At 46.3% G+C, this 10,291-nt stretch overlaps 1 long non-coding RNA gene across 1 annotated transcript; it reads right to left on the bottom strand.

Moving 5' to 3' along the window:
• Positions 1 to 6,945: 6,945 nt before the first annotated feature.
• On the bottom strand, positions 6,946 to 7,543 carry LOC119875939. The gene is made up of 2 exons (XR_005353075.1): positions 7,434 to 7,543; positions 6,946 to 7,288 (listed from the first exon to the last, which is right to left on the bottom strand). It is a non-coding gene; the product is annotated as an uncharacterized LOC119875939 (long non-coding RNA).
• Between the last annotated feature and the right edge of the window lie 2,748 nt (positions 7,544 to 10,291).

The following is a 10,291-nucleotide window of genomic DNA, read 5'->3' as shown; positions in this document are numbered from 1 at the left end:
AGCTTTTCCCAGACTTCTCAAAAAGAAAAGAGAAAAAACCTAAATAAATATAATCATGAAGGAGAGGAGACATCACAACCAACATAGAAGAAATACTATTATAAGACATATTATGAGCAACTATATGTCAACAAATTAGGCAATCTGGAAGAAATGGATGCATTCATAGAGACATATAAACTACCAAAACTGAAACAGGAAGAATAGAAAACCCAAACATGCCCATAACCAGCAAGGAATTTGAAGTAGTAATCCAAACTTATGGAACAAACAAGAGTCCAGGGCCAGATGGGAATTTTCATGGGAATCCTATCAAACATGTCAAGAATTAATACCTATTCTTCTGAAGCTATTTCAAAAGATAGAAATGGAAGGAAAAACATCCAAACTCTTTCTGTGAGGTCAGCATTACCTTGATCCCAAAACCAGACAAAGACCCCAGCAAAAGGAGAATTACAGACCAATATCCCTGATGAACATGGATGCAAAAATTCACACCAAGATACTAGCCAATAGAATCCAATGGTACATTAAAAGGGTTATTGACCACGACCAAGTGGGATTTATTCCTGGGCTGCAAGGGTAGTTCAACACCCACAAATCAATCAATGTGATACACTACATTAATGAAAGAAAGGACAAGAGCCATCTGGTCCTCTAGCTGCAGAAAAAGCATTTGACGAAGTATAGAATTATTTTTTTAATTTTCTAAATTTTATTTTAGTCCAATTGATTTACATATAATGTATTATTGGTTTCAGAGGTAGAGGTCAGTGATTCATCAGTCTTATATAATGCCCAGTGCTTATTACATCACGTACCCTCCTTAATGTCATCCAGTTATTCCATCACCCTGCTTCCCTCTAGCAACCCTCAGTTTGTTTCCTATGATTAAGAGTCCCTCATGGTTTGTCTCCCTTTATGATTTTTGTCTTTTATTTTTTCTTCTCTTCCCCTATGATGCTCTGGTTTGTTTCTTAAGTTCCACATAGCATCCTATATTGATTAAAATCCTTCACAGTGTAGGGATAGAGGTTACATACCTCAATATAAAAAATTCATATACAAAAGGCCCACAATGAATATAATTCTCAATGGGGAAGAACTAAGAGCTTTTCCCCTAAGGTCAGGAACACGACAGGGATATCCACTCTCACCACAGTTGTTCAACATAGTACTAGAAGTCCTAGCCTCAGCAATCAGATAACAAAAAGAAATAAAAGGCATCCATATCGGCAAAGAAGAAGTAAAATCTCACTCTTCCCAGATGACATGATACTTTATGTGGAAAACCCAAAAGCCTCTACCACTAAAATTGTTAGAATTCATTTTTTTTAACTTTATTTATTTATGATAGTCACAGAGAGAGAGAGAGAGAAAGAGAGAGAGAGAGAGAGGCAGAGACACAGGCAGAGGGAGAAGCAGGCTCCATGCACCAGGAGCCCGACGTGGGACTCGATCCCGGGTCTCCAGGATCGCGCCCTGGGCCAAAGGCAGGCGCTAAACCGCTGCGCCACCCAGGGATCCCAAAATTGTTAGAATTCATACAGGAATTCAGCAAAGTGACAGATTATAAGATGAATGCACAGAAACAATTGCATTTCTATACACTGAGACAAAAGAACGAGAAATTAAGGAATTGATTTAATTCACAATTGCACCAAAAATCATAAGATACCTGGCAATAAACCTAATCAAAGAAGTAAAAAGATCTATATTCAGAAAACAATAGAACACTCATGAAAGAAATTGAGGAAGACACAAAGAAATGGAAAAACATTCCATGCTCATGGATTGGAAGAAGACAGAAATGCAAGGGATTTTAAGTGACTACTAAAAAGAATTATGTGCCAACATAATTGGACCATCTAGAAGAAATGGATAAATTCTAGAAACACACTCTTCCAAGACTGAATCATGAAGCACTAGAAAATCTGAATAGACCAATTATGATCAAAGAGATTAAATAAATAATCAAAACACTTCCAACAAACAAAAGACCAGGACCAAATTGCTTTCAGTTGTGAATTCTACCAAACATTCAAAGATTTAATACCTATCTTTTCAAAACTATTCCAAAAAACTGAAAAGGAGAGGAACACATGCAAATAATTTATGAGGCAGGCATTACCCTGATACCAAACAAGACAGGGACATTACAAAAAGAGAAAATTACAAGCCAATCTCTCTAATGAACATAGATGAAAAAATCTCCAATAAAATATCAGCAAATTGAATTGACATACATTAAAAGGATCATACACCATGATCAAGTGGGATTTATTTCAGAGATGCATCATCTATAATATTGTTAAAATGTCTATGCTACCCAGAGCAATCTATATATTCAATGCAATCCCTATCAAAATACCATCAACTTTTTTCACAGAGCTGGAACAAATAATCCTAAAATTTGTATGGAACCAACAAAGATCCCAAATAGCCAAAACAATGTTGCCAGAGAAAACCAAAGCAGAAGGCATCACAATTCCAGACTTCAAGCTGGATCACAAAGTTGTAATCATCAAGACAGTATGGAACTGGCACGAAAACAGATGCATAGATCAATGAACCAGAATAGAGAACCCAGAACTAGACTCTCAACTCTATGGTCAACTAATTTTTGACGAAGTAGGAAAGAATATCCAATGGAAAAAAGACAGTCTCTTCAACAAATGGCTTTGGGAAAATAGGACAGCCACATGCAGAAGAATGAAACCGAGCCATTTTCTTATACCCTACACAAAAATAGACTCAAAATGGATGAAAGACCTAAATGTCAGGAATCCATCTAAATCCTAGAGGAGGAGGCAGCCCTGGTGGCTCAGTGGTTTAGCACCGCCTTCAGCCCAGGGCCTGATCCTGGAGACCTGGAATCGAGTCCCATGTTGGGCTCCCTGCGTGGAGCCTGCTTCTCCCTCTGCCTGTGTCTCTGCATCCCTCTCTCTTTCTTTATGTCTCTCATGAATAAATAAATACAATCTTTTAAACAAATAAATAAATAAATAAATAAATAAATAAATCCTAGAGGAGAATGCAGGCAGCAACTTCTATGACCTCGGCCACTCCTACTCCTTGCTCTACACATCTCCAAAGCCAAGGGAAACAGAGGCGTAAATGAACAATTGGGACTTGATCGGGATAAAAAACTTTTGCACAGCAAGGAAAACAGTCAACACAATTAAAAGGCTACCTATGGAATGGGAGAAGATATTTGCAAAGTCTTATCAGATAAAGGGCTAGCATCCAAAATCTCTAAGACACTTACCAAACGCAACACCCAAAGAACAAATAATCCAAACAAGAAATGGGCAGAAGACATGAACGGACATTTCTCCAAAGAAGACATACAAATGGCTAATAGACACATGAAAAATTGTTGAACATCACTCAGCATCAGGGAACTACAAGTCAAAACCCCAATGAGATACTGCCTCACAGCAGTAGTCAGAATGGCTAAAATTAACAAGTCAGGAAATGACAGATGTTGGCAAGGATGCAGAGAGGGGAGCCCTCTTCCACTGTTGGTGGGAATGCAGGGTGGTGCAGCTACTCAGGAAAATAGTATGGAGGTTCCTCAAAAAGTTGAAAACAGAGCTACCCTATAACCTAGCAATTGCACTACTGAGTATTTACCCCAAAGATACAAATGTAGTGATCCGAAGGGGCACCTGCACCCTAATGGTTATGGCAGCCATGTCCACAATAGCCAAACTATGGACAGAGCTCAGATGTCCATCGACTGATGAGTGGCTAAAGAAGAGGTGGTATATATACACAATGGAATATTACTCAGCCATCAAAAAATGAATCCTGCCATTTGCAAGGATGTGGATGGAACTAGAGGGTATTATGCTAAGTGAAAGAAGTCAGTCAGAGAAGCCAATTATCACATGATTTCACTCAAATGTGGAATTTAAGAAAAAAAACCAGAGGATCATAGGGGAATGGAGGGAAAAATAAAACAAGATGAAATCAGAGAGGGAGGCAAACTATAAGACTTATGGTGTTTCTTAATTAGGAAATAAACTGAAGATTGCTGGAGGGGAGGGGTTGGAGGAATGAGGTAACTGGGGTGATAGACATTAAGCAAGGCACTTGATATACTGATCACTGGGTGTTATGCAAGTGATGAATCACTGAACTCTACCTCTGAAACTAGTAATACACTATACTTTAATTAATTGAATTTAAGTAAAGGGGAAAAAAGACCCTGAGTTCCCTCCATCCTTCTACAATGTGAAGGCACAGTAGAAGATAGCTGACTAGGAACCATGTAGCAGCCCTCAGCAGACACCTGCCAGAGCCTTGATTTGGACTTCCCAGACTCCAGAACTGTGGGAAAAGTTTTCTGTTATTTATAAGCCACCCAGTCTGTGGTAGTTCCTCAGAGCAGTATCATCCAACTAAGACAGGGAAGAAGGGAGTTATCAGAATCCTAGAGCTTGTCATACCAGGTACCATTGTTCTGGAAGCCAGGACTGGGGAGGGTGAAGAGGAGGTGTCCTCTCTCCCAGTGTTTACTGATGTCTCCCTTGAACCATCTGATTTTTCTGTAAGTTACACGAAGGAGCATGCCTGGCCCCTACTGAGGACTTTCCCAGTGTACACACTGATTCTAGCACAGTCGATGTAAGAAATATTTGGGAAAGCATCAACTATGTTGGGAGAATAGTGCAGGAAAGGGTACAACAATGTCTGATGCAACCTAATCTTTAGCAGTTACTAAAAATTAAGCAGCAAAGTACACAAATATTATAAATGCTAAGGACCCGGGAGTTGCCTGGTTTCCGGCCAAGAAGAACATTTGGGAGACCTAGGAGGACAGCCCTGAGGTGCCCGGAGGGTGGACTGGAGTGGGGATGGGGTGCCCGTGGGGAGCCGCTCTGCGATTTCCTGGAGCGGGGCTGCGGCAGCGCTGGGTTTGTTTGTTTGTTTTCCTTAAAGATTTTATTATTCATGAGAGGCACACGGAGAGAGGCAGAAACAAGGCAGAGGGAGAAGCAGGCTGGCTGCGGGGAGCCGGATGGGGGACGGGATGCCGGGTCCCGGGATCACGCCCTGGGCCCGAGGCAGACGCCCAAGCACTGAGCCACCCCGGCGCCCCGAGGGCTGGGTAACGAGCCTCCGCAGCCCGTGCGCCCAGCACAGCCGCCAGCCAGCGGGGGCCCAGGGTCCGGAATCCTGTTCTCCGTCCACGCGGCCGCGGCTGCTGCTCCCCGACGGCGCCCCGCCAGGGTGGAGGGACCCCCGGGTGGGGGGCGTCCAAGGGGTGGGGGCGGCGGGTGGGCAGCCCGTCCCGCTCGGGTTTCTCCAGCCGCGGCGGCCCCGAGGACCGACGGGGGACGCGGAGGCGACCTGCGCAAATCTGGGGAGGAGGGGGAAAGTGGAGAGGGCGAGGGCTGGGGCTGGGGAGCAGGGCGAGCGGAATTGGAAGGAGATGCGGAGGGAGAACAAGACGTCTCCCCAGGAAAGTGGGGGAACAGCGGTGGGGAGACGGCCCTGGGGAGCGGCGAGGGGCTGGATGCTGCCCCCGCCCCGCAGTGGAGGGCTCCCGCAGGCACCTCTGACCGCCCTCCTCCCTTCCAGCACCTGCTTTCTCCCGGCTCTTTCCTCCCCTGCCTCCCCACTTCCTGTCTACTGGCCTCCCCCAGCCCCTCTCCACCCCCATTTCCGCACTCTCCTCTCCTCACACACTCTATTTTCTAGTGAGGGTGGAGGTGGGTTTCTTCTGCTCGTTTTAGGATGGAGACGATTGAAGGGACTGATCGCTCAGGTAACAGGCAAGACTCTCTGAGGAGCCGACGCTAGGAGGGAGGACAAACCCGTTCTCTCCCTGCGCTCCCTCGGATGGGACCTAATGCGTAAGATAAGAGCAAACGCTAGGAAACCATAGCAACTGCGACGTCAGTGGTTGGGTGAGGTTTCTTGAGTCAAGCCAAACCACAACCACCCTCCCTGCCACCCAAAACCTCACAGACACACAAAATGAAACCAAAAAGGAAAAAAGGAATGTCACCACACACCCAATTTCTTAGCTGTCCCCCCCCCCCCCAATTTTGGTTCCATTGCAATTTCATGGTAAAACCATTGTAGGTTGTTGACAATCAAGGCAGGACAAATCAGAGGGAGCAGACCACTGTCCATGCCTCTTTAGTAGCGTTCCTTATGCACTAATTGTCATACATAATGAGCCTACCTTTCCCACATTGACACCTCCATTGTCAGACATGCATGCACCCTGACATCACAGCATTTCACACTATTGCCCACCCTCCAACCTGTCCATCTCCATACAGTCTGCTCCCCAACACTCTTCAAATAAACTCATCCCCCCACATAGTCTTCCTGTTTGTTACTCATCCTCCTTCCACATACATACATACAAGTCACCCCCTCACCATGCTTTCTGTACAGAAGGTCCTAACACCCCCTCCACCACTGGGCACACACATCCCCTCACCACATATCCTTTCTCCCCTACTCTCAAGCCTGCTTGCCTGACACACACATGCACTCTCTGCAAAGACACACTGGTTGCCCCCTCCACTCATACCTTTGCTTTCTCACACTCTACACACACTCCTTCTACACAAAGTCCTGCCCACCTTCTTTGAAATTCTTCCGCACAAAATATCCCAACTTACTTTTACGGCAATCTCCAGAAACATTCCTGTTATAGACATTTCCCTGACACTTCCTCTTACATACATGGTCTGGCCCAGTGCATCCCACTTCCTCATTCTACAGACACATACTACCCCCCTTCCCCTTCTTCCACCCCATGCTGACCTGTTCAGGGGAGATACAATTATCTCTGAAGACACCTCGGGGAAACACAAAACACACACACATACACACACACACACCAAAACTCGCCAAAGTTCTCTCACACAAGGTGTACTTGCCCCACTACACACCCATATCAACCTTATGAGAAACCAGTTGGTGAAACAAGTTTATTCAGGAATAGGAGAGGAATTGCAGTTTGGATAAGCATAGTATGGCAAAGCATAGGGAAGTTGAAAAAAAGCTGGGAAGGTCAGCTTTTATTAGGGTTTAGGAGGAATTTGGGGCGGGCTATTTTGAACAAAGCTTCATTGGAAAAGAGCAAGAGTTTGAGGGTGTGGAGATTTCTCATTGGCTGCAAGTGGTGGTTAGTGGGCTGTTGCTGAGACAGGGGGAGACCTCCCTTCTTTTTCTTCACAGCAGGAGATAAATCCATTGTGAAGGCGTCTTCCCTGGTTAGGGTGAGAATGATCTTCCTTGCCCCTTCTGGTCCTGCAGCCTGCAAGGAATGATGTATGCATGAGGGTGCTCCCTTCAGGGCTTCTCACTCCATTTTAAGTGAGAGTCTTTTGTTTTGTTTTGTTTTACTCCTTTTCACACCCAAACCCTTCTCCCCAGTGTTCCCTCACTCTCCTCACAGTCACCTTTCCTCTGCCACAAATAAATTTGTGTCACTGTCACAGGAGAGCAGCGCGGCCGGCCGGACTGCCTTAGGGTGGAGTCCGCAGGGCCCAGGAGGCCGGGCGGGGGAGGGGGCGCGGGAGGGGGCGGGGGAGGGGGCAGGGGAGGGGGCGCGGGAGCCAGAGGCCGGGGGGCCCTGGGCGCCTCGGGTCCGGGCCCAGCTCCGCCACAGACCTTCATCGGAAGGAAGTGCTCTCCTGCAGCTTCTCGGTTTCCGTGGTTCTTTCTTCCTCCTTGACAGTCTCGTGCAGGGCTCGAAAACGCGGCGTCCCCGGCGGGTCGCGGGAGCCCGAAGCAGCCTTCGAGGACACCTGGGAGGGCCCCGGGGGTGGGGGGCCCCTAGTGACGCGGGGGGCCGCGGGGCCCCTTGCTTCTGTCCGGCTCCGAGGGGGCCTGGCGCCCCGGACCGAGAGCCACCCCCCCACCCCCGCCCGTCGCCTCAAGCCACCTGCTCTGTGCAACACCCACCCTCCCTCCACACCCTGTAACCCCCTGCACAGTTCAAGCCCCAAGTTGGGCTTAGCCTAAGGTCCAAGTTTCCCCTGTAAACCTTTGGCTGCTGGAAACAGAGCAACTTGTTAGATGAATGGCTTCATTTCTAATACTCATAGTATTTGATGAGTAAAATGCTTCCAGGGGAAATATCATCCAGCATATCATATCTTTATATGATATCCATTTGTGTGTCTCAGGAGGCTAGGGCTTTTGATAAAAACACTGGCAAAACTCAGGCACTTTTATCTTCTTATAGGTTCATATATAATTGAGTAATTATTAGTCTTTCTTTTTTAAACATATATTTTATTTATTTAAAAATACATTTTTTAGGCAGGCTCCACAAATAAGGTGAGGCTTGAACTCACTACCCTAGACCAAGGGGCAGATGCTCTACCAACTGAGCCAGCCAGGTGCCCCAATTGCTGGTCTTTCAAAGTGGGACCAGTGGCTGTGGGAACTCCTGGATGTTGCACACAAAGGTCCAGAGCCACAGTATGCATTGCAATGTTTACATATCCTATGCTACCTGCTTGAAAATGTGGATACGGAAAGTGAACATGGTTTGGAAGTATGGAGCTGAGCTTAGTCTAAGGGAAATTATTTTAATCATTAATTGATTCTAGTTGCACCTCTCCTCACAGCCTAAAGGTATGTGACTAGTGTTCTATTGCTGTGTGACAGATTACTACCATTCGTCTGTTTCAAGGGCACTCAGTCATTAGCTCAGAGATCTGTAGGTCAAAAGTCTGGCATGACTTCCTTGTTGGTTTTTCTGCTCAGGGTCCCAGAGGGTGTCATTAAAGGTATCAGTCAGGTATCAAGTAATTCCTAGAAAGAAGAGAGTTGAATAGGGGCACCTGGGGGCTCAGTCAGTTGAGTGTCTGCCTCTGGCTCAGATGATGATCCTGGGGTCCTGGTTTTGAGCCCCTCATCAGGCTCCCTGCTCAACAGAGAGCCTGCTTCTCTGTCTCCCTCTGCCCCTTCTCCCCTGCTCATGGTCTCTCTCTCTCTCTCTCTAAGAAATAAACAAAATCTAGGGCAGCCCGGGTGGCTCAGCAGTTTAGCGCTGCCTTCAGTCCTGGGTGTGATCCTGGAGACCTGGGATCGAGTCCCACATTCGGCTCCCTGCATGGAGCCTGCTTCTTTCTCCCTCTGCCTGTGTCTCTGCCTCTCTCTCTGTGCCTGTCATGAATAAATAAATAAAATCTTTAAAAAGAAATAAAATCTGAAAGAAAAGAGTTGAAAAGGAGAACCTTGCCAATTCAGATGCATCAAGAAGCCAAATTTTGTGGCTTTTTTCACAAACCCATGAAATGTATTCAGTGGGCATCCAGGGTTAGAAATGCTCCCAGTTAGATCATCCCCCAGCAGAAAGCTCTACCGTGGAGAAGTATAGTTCAGCAGGAACATGCAGTGGGCTCACATGGGTCTGTTTGTTTTGTTCAGGCCAATAAGGTTGCAAAGTGGGAGGCAAGTCACAGAAGAGCCTCAGGGGTGTTTTGGTGGCAACATCCACTGGCAGCTAAGGTCAGTGTTTTCACAGGCATCCTCCTGAAAGAGCTTAGAGTAGCCAGTTCTGGCTGCTGATTGATGAGCACTTGGCAAGTCTTTGCCCTTGATTTCTTCACCTGTGAGGTAGAATCCTAGGAAGGACTGGCTTTTACTTTAGGAGAAGATCCTGCAAGTCCTGAAAATCTACACTACACCCAAGCTTTGTCCCAAACTCTCACGCCTCCCATCTGTCCTTCTAGGGCCCTGGTCATCTTTCCTAAAAATCATTTATTCACTCTCCTCTAAGAGGCCTATATCCCTGCTTCCCTTTCTCTCTGAAGATGGAATTTAAGGCAGTTCTAAACTGCCTTGGGAGTTATTTTTTCCCCCTGGGCCTCTCCCATCTGTATATGAGATACCTATATTAATAAATTTACATTTCTTTTTCTCTCATTAATCTGTCCTTATTTCAGGCATCTCAGCCTGTAACTCCAAAGGGTAGAGGGAAATTTTTTTTTCTCCCCTACAATACTAATATTTTAGAAAAATACATCATCCTTTCCCAAGCTGAGGGTTTATGTGGCTTGTGCTGTGCTGGCTGGAGAACTACAGAGTGCTCACTAGACCACGGGTCCCAGGCTATGCTCTCAAGTGCATTGCTGTGGAGGAGCCAAGGCCACTCTCCCTAGGGCTGCTCCCAGCCACTGACAGAGCCTACTAAGACAGGCCTCTTCCTGGGAGACCTGGGACTCCTCTGATGGCCCACTTTATTTAAGGACTCTCCTGAGACCTTGTGGTACTTTCCCTAGACAGGTTGGAGGTGAATGATGCC

Source organism: Canis lupus, chromosome 1 (genome assembly GCF_011100685.1).
Source record: "Canis lupus familiaris isolate Mischka breed German Shepherd chromosome 1, alternate assembly UU_Cfam_GSD_1.0, whole genome shotgun sequence".
NCBI lineage: Eukaryota > Metazoa > Chordata > Mammalia > Carnivora > Canidae > Canis > Canis lupus.
This window is presented reverse-complemented; position numbering and strand designations above follow the sequence as displayed.